This window comes from Coenobita brevimanus, chromosome 65, assembly GCF_032717465.1.
Source record: "Coenobita brevimanus isolate Jiangsu-jjx chromosome 65, ASM3271746v2, whole genome shotgun sequence".
Taxonomy (NCBI): Eukaryota; Metazoa; Arthropoda; class Malacostraca; order Decapoda; family Coenobitidae; genus Coenobita; species Coenobita brevimanus.
The window spans coordinates 14,678,051-14,688,701 of NC_137018.1; the positions used below are offsets into that span (position 1 = coordinate 14,678,051).

Sequence of the window (10,651 nt, forward strand, 5' to 3'; positions counted from 1 at the left end):
TATGACCTGTGTGGCGTCATGGACGCATCACTCCATTTCCCCTGCTACCATTGGTCTGTTCTGTCGTGCTGGTGAAGCTGACGCCCCGCTCACCCTGCTACCTACCTAGGTGTGGAGCATGGAGTACTCGGGCCCTGCCACCCTCAAGGACCTTGAAGTTGACCTGGCGCTGAGCGATGAGGATGGAATGACTCATAGTGACTGGCCACAGCTACAACAAATTAGTAGCAATGTCTTGCTAGCTGGGGAAGTAGCACTATCTGTACCTACCACATCTAACCTCGTCGCCCAGGCATCTTCCCCTGGCAGGCGCCCCTTGCATAACACCTCGGACAGCAACAGTGAGCCTTCATCCCCTGTTGCCAAATTCTCCAAGCGGCAGGAGACTTCTGGTTCTCTGCAGAATCAACCGCCCTTGGATCCAACACTCCTCGCTTCCCACAGCTTGTTCAAACTCCCCAAGTTTCGCTGTTGCTTCCTGCCTCCACATCTCCAACATTCACGCCCAGGACTGACTACTTCAAGCTTTTTTCCAAAGACAACCCAACTGTGGACATCAAACTTCGATGGTTGTCTGAAGTCAACCATGCTTTTTACCCTGACAGCACCCAAGCAGAGATCAAGATGTCTACAATCACTTCCGGTTTTGTCTACATCTCCAGACGTCGCAAGGACATCATAGACAGCATAAGTAAAGGAGAGTTCCTATCCCTTTCTTTGGAAATTCAAGACTCACTTGAGAGGCCCAAAGTTTCCTACTTACCTCCTTACACGTTATCCTGTCTGCACTGATCCCAACTTGGCCATTGAGCTGCCAGGTATCTACTCAGCCCGACGTTTCCACCAGAATGGCACTCCTATCAACCAGTTGGTTGGTACCTGGAGCCTTCCTCACCTGCCACCACCAACTGAACCTTTCAGCTTCCTTCCCTGCCTCCCATCTGTGAGTTTTGCAAGATGAAGAATGAGCAACCGTGGTTTTTTCTGTGCTGGGGTATTGGTCATATCTTCCGGTTTTGCTCTGCACCAGAACACTGTGCATGGTGCTCTGACCAACACTACTCTTGGGCGTGTCCTCACCAACCCCCTTCACTTGCTTCTGATACAGCCTCAATGCATCACAACCCGCCACCTCCAGATACCTTGCACTGGAAATGTCCCTGGTGTCATCAAGAAGGGGTTAACATTTGGCATGGCTGCACTAGACACCAGGCTAACTCTGCCACCGTTGCAAAGGGTGGGGCTCCACTAGCGTCACCACCATCACCATCCCGCTCTGCCACTCCCCCTCCTCCACTGTCGGTTTGGACTCAGCTGCAGTCACTGAATTTCGCGATGCAGTTGCCACTCTCAGGACTCGGATTAGCTCACTTATGACATGTTTCGATGCAATAGAAGCCCACATTGATGGCTTGGTTAGCAAGCAAGCCACACTTGAGACTATATTAAATTCATTGGTTGAATCACAAGACATCATTACAACTGTCACCATCCTTACGGAGAAGCTGGACTCCATTGTCACTCCCACTAGACGACTGAATGCTCCCCCCAGGAAGTCTTCCCCTCGTGGCACGCCACGTAGCACTTTTCATGCCACCACCACTTCCTCATCTGACCCCCGCATATGTCTTGGCAACGTTCGGTAACATGGTACAACTGCATTTCATCTCTTGGAACGCCTGTGGTGTTACTGACCGGTCTACATTTACTGCACTCAAAGGGTATATATACAGTTGCCACCCAGATATCATTTTCATTCAGGAATCCTTTGTTGGTCGTGCGCTACTTGGTGTAGAGGCACACACTCTCAGTGGTTATGTTTCTTACGTCCATCGAGTTAGGAATGGACTTGTGACGTATGTCCATTCCTCCATCCAGCACCCTTTCCTCCAAAGATCTGTAGACAACGAGACAACCTTCCAGCTTCTTGAGATCACCATTGGAAGCGGCACAATTTGGTTGTGCAACGTGTACTCTGCACCAGGCAGTTTGAATACAGCTGCTCTCTCAGCTCCCACCATCCGTGGCATGATATACATGGGGGATTATAATGACCGACACCCTGCTTTGGGGGACCTTTCTACCCCTGTTAACCATAACAGGATAAAATTTCTTGAGTATATTCATCGTAATCAGCTCACCCGCTGGGACACCAGTGGGGTCACACACTCTCGAGGAGGCACACTAGATCTCATCCTTACATCTGGCCTTGTGGCGTCCTGGGTCAGGTTTTCATCTATCCCTGCACTCTTCTCTGATCACATTGCTCGCAGCCTTCATTATTCCCTCCATGCTACATCTTCTGTACACAGATGCACTCGCACTGCAATCCCACCCAAGTACTGCCCTACATACATCTCCTATATGACCAACCTTCTTCCCATGTCCGACCTTCATTGTCCCGAAAAGCTGTATTCATCACTTGTCAGCTCCACACATGACTTCTACACCCATTATGTCAGCAGGCCACACATTACACGCCATCATGATGCCCACACCTGGACACTAGATAATCGCATCGCTCAGGCAGAGAGGAAGGTGGTGGAAGACGGTTTTGCCTTTCAAAGACGACCTTCCCCCGAGAGTCTGCATTGGTATCAATTGTTGAAGGATGATCTAGTTGCTCTCCAGCACTGCATTTACAGTATACCAATTCATGGCATAAACTTACCGATGTCAACCATCAAACTACTGTTGATTCCATGTGGTGCCTTATCAACAAGGTTGTTAAGAAGCCCCCTAGTGTCCTTCACCACAGTCCAGCACAGTACGCATAGGATCTTGTAGATACCTGGTCTGCACAGTCACGGGCTTGTGCCCTTCTTGCACACACACAGGACTTGCTTTCCATCCAGAAAAACTTTCATACACTCCATCTCACTGCCGCTTTACTGAGGACAGATGATGAGGATGGTGTGGCTATAATGATGATGAATTGTGATGGACCCTCGCCAGGGGTAGGGTAACGGCTCCAGGTGATGATGGCATCACTTTTTCTGCTCTCCGTGTCCTCCTGAAAGTTCCTGGTAATCCTCTCCTCCAGCTGTTCAACCTTTGCACCCGTCTGAGATACTTGCCACAAGCCTGGACCCACAGTACAATCGTGCCTATTCCTAAACCTGGCACTGATAAATTCAGACCTGTGTCCCTCATCTCCTGCTTCAGGAAAGTACTTGAACGCATCATCCTCACAAGACTCTTGTTTAGGCTGCAGGACAAGCTCTCGCCCTGACTGCAAGGCTTTTTACCACAGCAAGGGACACATCACTGCCTCATGGAGTTATACACCCTCCTATACCCCACCATTGCAGTGGCCTTCATTGATTTAAAGAGTGCATTTGATGTCGCCAACAGAGACATCATCCTCGACCAGCTAGTGGATTTTGGAGTTAAGGAAAACCTGCTGTGATGGATACGTGGTTACCTGACTAGTAGGTCCTCTCGTGTTCTTTTTAAGGGCGCATAGAGCACTGCTAAGGATTTTGAGCTTGGTACTCCACAAGGTGGTGTCCTTAGTCCTTTTTCGTTTAATATCCTCATACATCGTCTACCCACCCTCCTTCCTGACATCCCTGGAACCACGATTACTTGCTATGGTGATGACATCTCCATTCACCCAAATTCCCCAGCAGATCTGCAACGTTTCCTTTACTTGTTTCACGAGTCGGCTTCCAAATATGGATTCATTATCTCTCCAGAAAAGAGTAGGATTTTCACTTCCTGTCCAGCAAGAACACTGCCTGTATTCTCTGTTGGGGACTGTGTTATTCCTCTGTGCACGTAGTATCTTTATCTGGGGGCGCCTGTACGAATTTCTCCCTCCATTCCTGCCAGACAACACACGCATCCAATTGTTCAGGATCCGCTGACCCGGCTACAGCAGTGCCTAAAACCTCTCAAGTGGCTCACTAATTATGCTGCCAGGGTGTCTATTCCTGTAGCACGAACCATATACATAGCATTCATTTGACCAGTTGTTGATTATCTCTCCCCTGCTCTTTGTCAACTATCCAGTACAGCCTTACAACCTCTTGAAAAGTTCCAAAATGCAGTAATAAGACTTATCCTGGGCTGCCCTGGCTTAGCCAAAATTGTCAACATGCAACTTGAACTCAACCTTCCACCACTTGTTGAGAGACTATACTTCGTGGTTACATACTTCAGCGTCCAGTGCCTGCAGTATCCTCACCTTTCTCCCCACTACTCTCACATTATTCAGACTTCCCTTGATCCCACTGCACCAAGGCCTCTGCTTCACAGTGGTGGCTGCACACTAGTTAATACTGTTTGTTCAAACGTCCGACGGCTAATCATCAACGTACCAGTGCCTGCTGAGGAGATGGATCATGGCATTCCACCTTGGCAGACCCCTGCGCCTGCTATCTCATAAACTCCGGCCTCCAAGACTGACCTGCCTTAGCTTCAGAAACACCTAGCTTTGGAGACCATCGCTAGGCTGTCATCTTCCCTCCCTTTGGGCCACCATATCTACACTGATGGCTCCCTGCAGGAGGATGGCAGTGCTGGCTGTGCTGTATTTTCCCCAAGTCTGGACCCGCCTCAAGGGGACTGGTTTGGCCATCGACTGTCAACCTCATCGAGCTCTATGTATTGTGAACTACATGGACTCCTGGATGCAGTTACTTTATTAATATGGACGAACAACAGCGGCTTGATCATCTGTGACTCACAGCCGGCCCTCCATGCCGTCTCCTCTCCCAGGCCTGCATATCAACACCTCGTTATGCAGATACTACGTCAACTGGCCACTGCTGGTGGTGCACTTTCTATGGGTTCCCTATCATATTGCTCTCACAGCCAACAACACCACTGATCTCCTTGCATGGACTGCCTGTGGACTGGATCCGTCTGCTGTGGACATTACTAATGCCTCCCCCATTTGCTACAAGCAGATAATATGCAGAGCAGCCCGCTGCCCTATTCTCCACTGTAGAAATGCTGAGAGGGCTCACAGTGCGTCTATCCAACATTATGAACACTTTATCTCTCGTCTCCATAGATATCATCGCAGCGGTCTCATGGTTCGTCGACATAACGTGGTGTGTTCCTGCCTCAAACTGGGCTACTGACCTGTGTGGCAGGTGGCTGGGGCAGGCAACGTGCCTCATTTCTCCTCCTGTAAGCTGTGTGATGCACCCAGTGCCAACACCCTTGACCATTATTGCCTGGAATGTCCACTTGTCTCTGATTTAACACCACACGGGCTCACATTAGTGGACACTTGTAAACATTTGTTGGAAGATGATAACCTATATGTTATTCTCATGCATCATCCACACTTTGGTGGGAGTTAATTTGTTATAGCTAGACAGCGTGTCCTGCGTGGCACGAATTCCCCTGTTCTCACCTCACATATGGCCTCATGGCACTGTAATAGGTTTGTCACCTTCTGGCGTAATAAATTAATCAAATCAAAATGAAATGCCTTGTAGTGTGAACAAGATACATGTTGAATTGTGGTTCAGAAACAGAAGGCAAATTCACCCACAAATGGAGCGATATAGGGGGAAGGGGGAAGTATGGGAGAGGGCGACCAACAGTTATACATTCAGAGTCGTTACAGTGTAGTTATCAAGGCGTCAATGGTATCCTGTATCCTAAATAATATTAAACCTATTTATTTTTATTATCTTTATATAGACCCGATTACACAAAATTACACCAAACATAGGATACCCCCACCCTCGGTAAAGAAAAACATGCAGCATGCTCCACCACCTCGACTCTCTCTCTCTCTCTCTCTCTCTCTCTCTCTCTCTCTCTCTCTCTCTCTCTCTCTCTCTCATTCCTCAGGTGGCTATCAGTACACACACACACACACACACACACACACACACACACACACACACAATCAGTTTGTGCTAATGAGTAATAACGTTGTATTTAATATGTTTACCTAAAATTTAGTACTGTCAAAATACAAATGCAATACATAACCGCCTCACGTGACGGATTACGTTGACCAAGAATCAATACTTATTTGTATAGTCTATTTTTCAGTAACAGTCATGGGATAGCCATACCCACAGTGATATTTTCGTTAATGTCAATGGTAGTCATGTGTTCAGTGGCAGATACCAATTAAAGGGGAGGTGGTCGCTGACTCCCACAATCCTCTTAGCTACGTTGGTGAGTTGTAGTGTCATTGCAGAGGTTCCAGTTCCTCCAGTTATGTTAATAATTAAAGATAACATACTGATGAACAGCCATTTCTTATGCAAAATAGAAACAGCCTTTATGGAACACTCAAAATACATTATGGATCGTACTGTAGGAGCTTTGCTGCTCTCACGCATCACAGTCTTGGTCTATTTGTTTCAATATTGCCGGCCTGACAGTGTGCAGTGTTAATGAACATGCTATTAATGTTACTGTTCTATATGAATATTTACATTTGGAGCAACAGAATACTGAGCAAGATTTCATTCAGTACACAGAACGCCAAATACAGCATGTGTGTGTGCATGTATGCGTAGGTGTGGGACAATACTTGTGGCGCGGGTGGGGGGAATATAGTGAGTGTGAAATGTGTCATAATGGTAATATGGGTGTGTGCACACGTGGCTAAGGACGTCCGAGACTGATATATAATCTTTGCCTCACACACCTCAGTATTTATTAGGTTCTATTCAAAAGTTTGTAGCATGTTACACTATTGTGTTATATATGATTATGTTTTCTGGGTGAGACCTGAAACACCATACGATTATAATGACAAACATTGAAATATTAGAAAAATGCATTATGTGTGGCAAAATACATGAATAACAATTTTCAGGGAGAAACATTACCGTATTATAACAACCATTTAAATACGTTGTAGGTGCAGCGTTTCTTATGCTTGAATTATCGGATTTCCTTTGATCAGTATGTAACTTTATACTGTAGCTTTGAGAAATATGTTATAATATTGTAAGTGACGTCATGGTGGACGTTCACTTAAAACTACATCGAACAGACAGCAAGTGCAGTTGTTAGTAGTTTACCAGTATTTGTTATTGATCACAAACTGACCAACTTATTCCTGATTAATTTTTCAAAATCTTTATCACGACTGAAAAACCGCACGTTAGGCTTGTCAGCAGGTGGCCAGATGTCTAGCGAGTTGGTAAAATGTCTTGAGAATTGTCATTGTGCCAATCATTAAAGTATCCTATTTTAATTAAGAAAACCTGCTACTGTAACAGGAAAGTTGCGTTAAGAAATGCACGTAAACATCACTAATTCCTGTATAAGTGCCTCGTAATAAAACTCATGTCAGTGAGCAAAATATATAAGATAGTGTCGTATCAGTATATTGTCAGATAAACTATAGCAAGTTATTAACGTTACTGTTAGATTGTTATATTGCTTGGAATAATATCCATTATAATCAGAGGATAATAATAAAAAAAAAAAGACAAGATTTGTATGGAACTTATCCATCAGTAGGAAGTCAACCCACCCTCCTTCTCGATCACCTCCCGTAATCTGTGGTTCCGTATGAGTTGTTGCTGGCTTCTGAACTGTTCCCACTAGGCATGGATGTGGGCAACTAGTTCATCTGTTGCCCGTTCCCTGTCAGGCTTCCAACGGTTAACCATATTCCTCCATACGTTTTCATGGAGTTCATGTCTGCTCCCTTACTGAGCCAGTAGAGCAACTGCAGGTTCTATCGACCTCTAAACCATGCCGACACTCTTCTCGCCGTGTGGATGGGGCAGCGGTCCTGAACAAAAATTATAGGGCCGGGAGGAAACGGTTAGTTCCGCTCCTGGACTGTGGGGAGTGAAAAATTATGCAAAACTTCATTGTATTTTTCAGCAGTGAAACTCTCCTCTATCCCGGTGACGTCACCCATATTCTGGATGCAGCCCCCACCCCCAGACATTGACGGTGACGTGTTCCCTTCTAGCCTCCTCGTAGGTGTTCCTATGGTCGTATCTGCACGTGAATAGCATATTAACACATCGGTCATATAGGTCCATTTCTAATATCTTTGACGCTTCGGGAAAAGAGAATGTTTTTCATTTTATGGTTCATTATCCACTATTTGTGTGGTATAATTTATGGGGATTGTAAGGTTTAATAAATACTGGTGCAAGTGTTGGTAATATGTGTTCATCTGGACGTATTATTACTACGAATATCAATTGATTTCTATTTTGTTATTTAAATATTAATATTGTTTACTGATATAGTATAACAATATGTTTGTTATACATATTGTCAGTAAATCTGTACATATGCATTAGAGTACTGTTGCCTCAAGAAATCTTTTCTCTATCATTAAATTTTATGAATACAAAATGCCTGGTAACAGTTATATAGCGAAGTGTCAGGAATACTATCAACACATCTCCATACTCTGGCCTTATCTACATACTGCTCTTCCACACTCTCCAGTCAGTTTTTCCTTAACCTGTCTGTTTACCATATTTCTTACAAAGCCTCATAATATTTATCTTCTGTGTGTGTGTGTGTGTGCGTGTGTGTGTGTGTGTGTGTGTCTACTGATAGCCACCTGAGGAGCTAGAGAGAGTCGAGATGGTGCAGCATGCTTCACGTTTTCTATTACCGACGGAGAGGGTATCCTATGTTTGGTGTAATTTAAAGTGTGTAATCGGGTCTATATAAAGATAACAAAAATAAATAGGTTTATTATTATTTAGGATACAGGTTACCCTTGACACCTTAGTAACTATACTGTAATGACTCAGAATGTATAATGGCCACTCACTCCCATACTCCCCCCTTCCCCCTTCCCCCTACATTGCTCCATTTGTAGGTGAACTTGCCCTCTGTTTCTGAACAACAACTCAGATTTTATAGATAGTATAGTGCACAGCCCATTATCCCAAACAATCACATAATATTTATTAGCCTATATCACAGCATAATACAATGGCCACATAATATAATTCGGAGGATGAAGCTTAGCGATTCGAAAAATTGCTGGGCACACACACACATCAATGTGATGTATTATTTTCCTTTATTTCCCGTAATAACAAAGCCGCCAAGAGTAACTGACATGTCGGCCACACTTATAGATCACATTTGGACAACACAAGTCGAATTCAATATTGGTAACTACAGTATATAATGCAAACAGACATTACTGATCACTTCCCAATAATCTCTCAATTTAAATATATTCATGGAACCCCTGATGTTACTTATTCCATTAATAAGAGAATGATAACATCTTCTGCACTAGAGCGCTTCAAATATGACCTTGTCCATGTAAATTGGAATAATGTATTAACATCAATCTGTTCCAATAACTCATATAGCATATTTTATAATATATATAATACATTATATAAAAAACATTTTCCATTGAGAATGGTTCGTGTAAACAGAAAATGTGAAATTAGTCCATATATAACAACGGCTTAAAAAAAAAAAAAACAGCATTAAAGAAAGAAACAGATTAGAGAGACTGGCAAAAAAATGGCCTCTGACCTATGGTGAAAAATATCAACAATACAGAAACAAACTGACATCAACTTTAAGAGCAGCAAATAATAAGTATTACAGAGATTTACTGAAAGTCAAGGAAATCCTAAATCCCAGTGGAAAGCTATAAATTCAATACTTGGTAGAACAAACAACTTAACCTCTGTGCACTCTATTGAATTAAAGCCTCCTAGCTTTGACACCTCTACCTTATTTAATGAACATTTTTTAAAAATCTCTAACATAGAATCAGCTGGGATGGAAAACAACTATAACGGGTACTTAACTCTCTTGATTTTTCAATATACTTACCTCCAGCACAACAGACTGAAGTTGAAAATTACCTGAATGCTTTAAAGTCTGCTGCTCCAGGTTATGATGATATATCCCCCAAAGTTTTAAGATATTCATCAGATGTAATATCTAAACCTTTGACTCATATAATCAACCTTACATTGAAAACAAGTATGTTTCCTGATCACTTAAAAAAGGCCAAAATTATTCCTACATATAAGACAGGTAGCAGAAGTGATATTAATAATTATCGCCCAATCTCTATATTACCAGCTTTCAGTAAAATATTTGAAGAAGTAATAGCTGGCATACCACGTTGAGTACACCGCTTCCCGTTCGATCAGCGAAGTTAAGCAACGTTGGGTCTGGTTAGTACTTGGATGGGTGACCACCTGGGAACACCAGATGCTGTTGGCGTAACGTTCTCCCTACGTGTCAGGTGGGGTTGGTGGAGGATTAGTGCCCCTCCCTGTAAAACAATTAACTCTAAGCCCTTGGCCACCCCGTTTGGGATACATGGCGTCTGGCAATGAATGAATGAAAAAATTGCTGTTAGATTAATACATTACCTTGAGGAAAATAACCTACTATCTGAATACCAACATGCGTTTTGTACAGATCGATCAACAGAATCTGCAATATTACAGTTTATTAACAATGTTTATAAGTTCTTAGAAGAAAAGTATTATGTAGTTGGGATATTTATTGACTTATCGAAAGCTTTTGACACATTAGATCACAAAATTCTAACTGATAAGTTGGAACATATTGGAATAAGAGGTGTCCCACTAAAACTATTTCATAGTTATCTCAGTAGTAGAATGCAATGTGTTTTTTGTAACAATAATTTCTCGCCTTTAAAATCATTATCAAAAGGTGTACCACAAGGGTTTAT

The 10,651-nt window shown here is 43.4% G+C and overlaps 1 pseudogene; it reads left to right on the top strand.

Annotated features, from left to right (window-relative positions):
* Positions 1-10,054: 10,054 nt before the first annotated feature.
* On the top strand, positions 10,055-10,170 carry LOC145405119 (5S ribosomal RNA; annotated as a pseudogene).
* Positions 10,171-10,651: the final 481 nt, after the last annotated feature.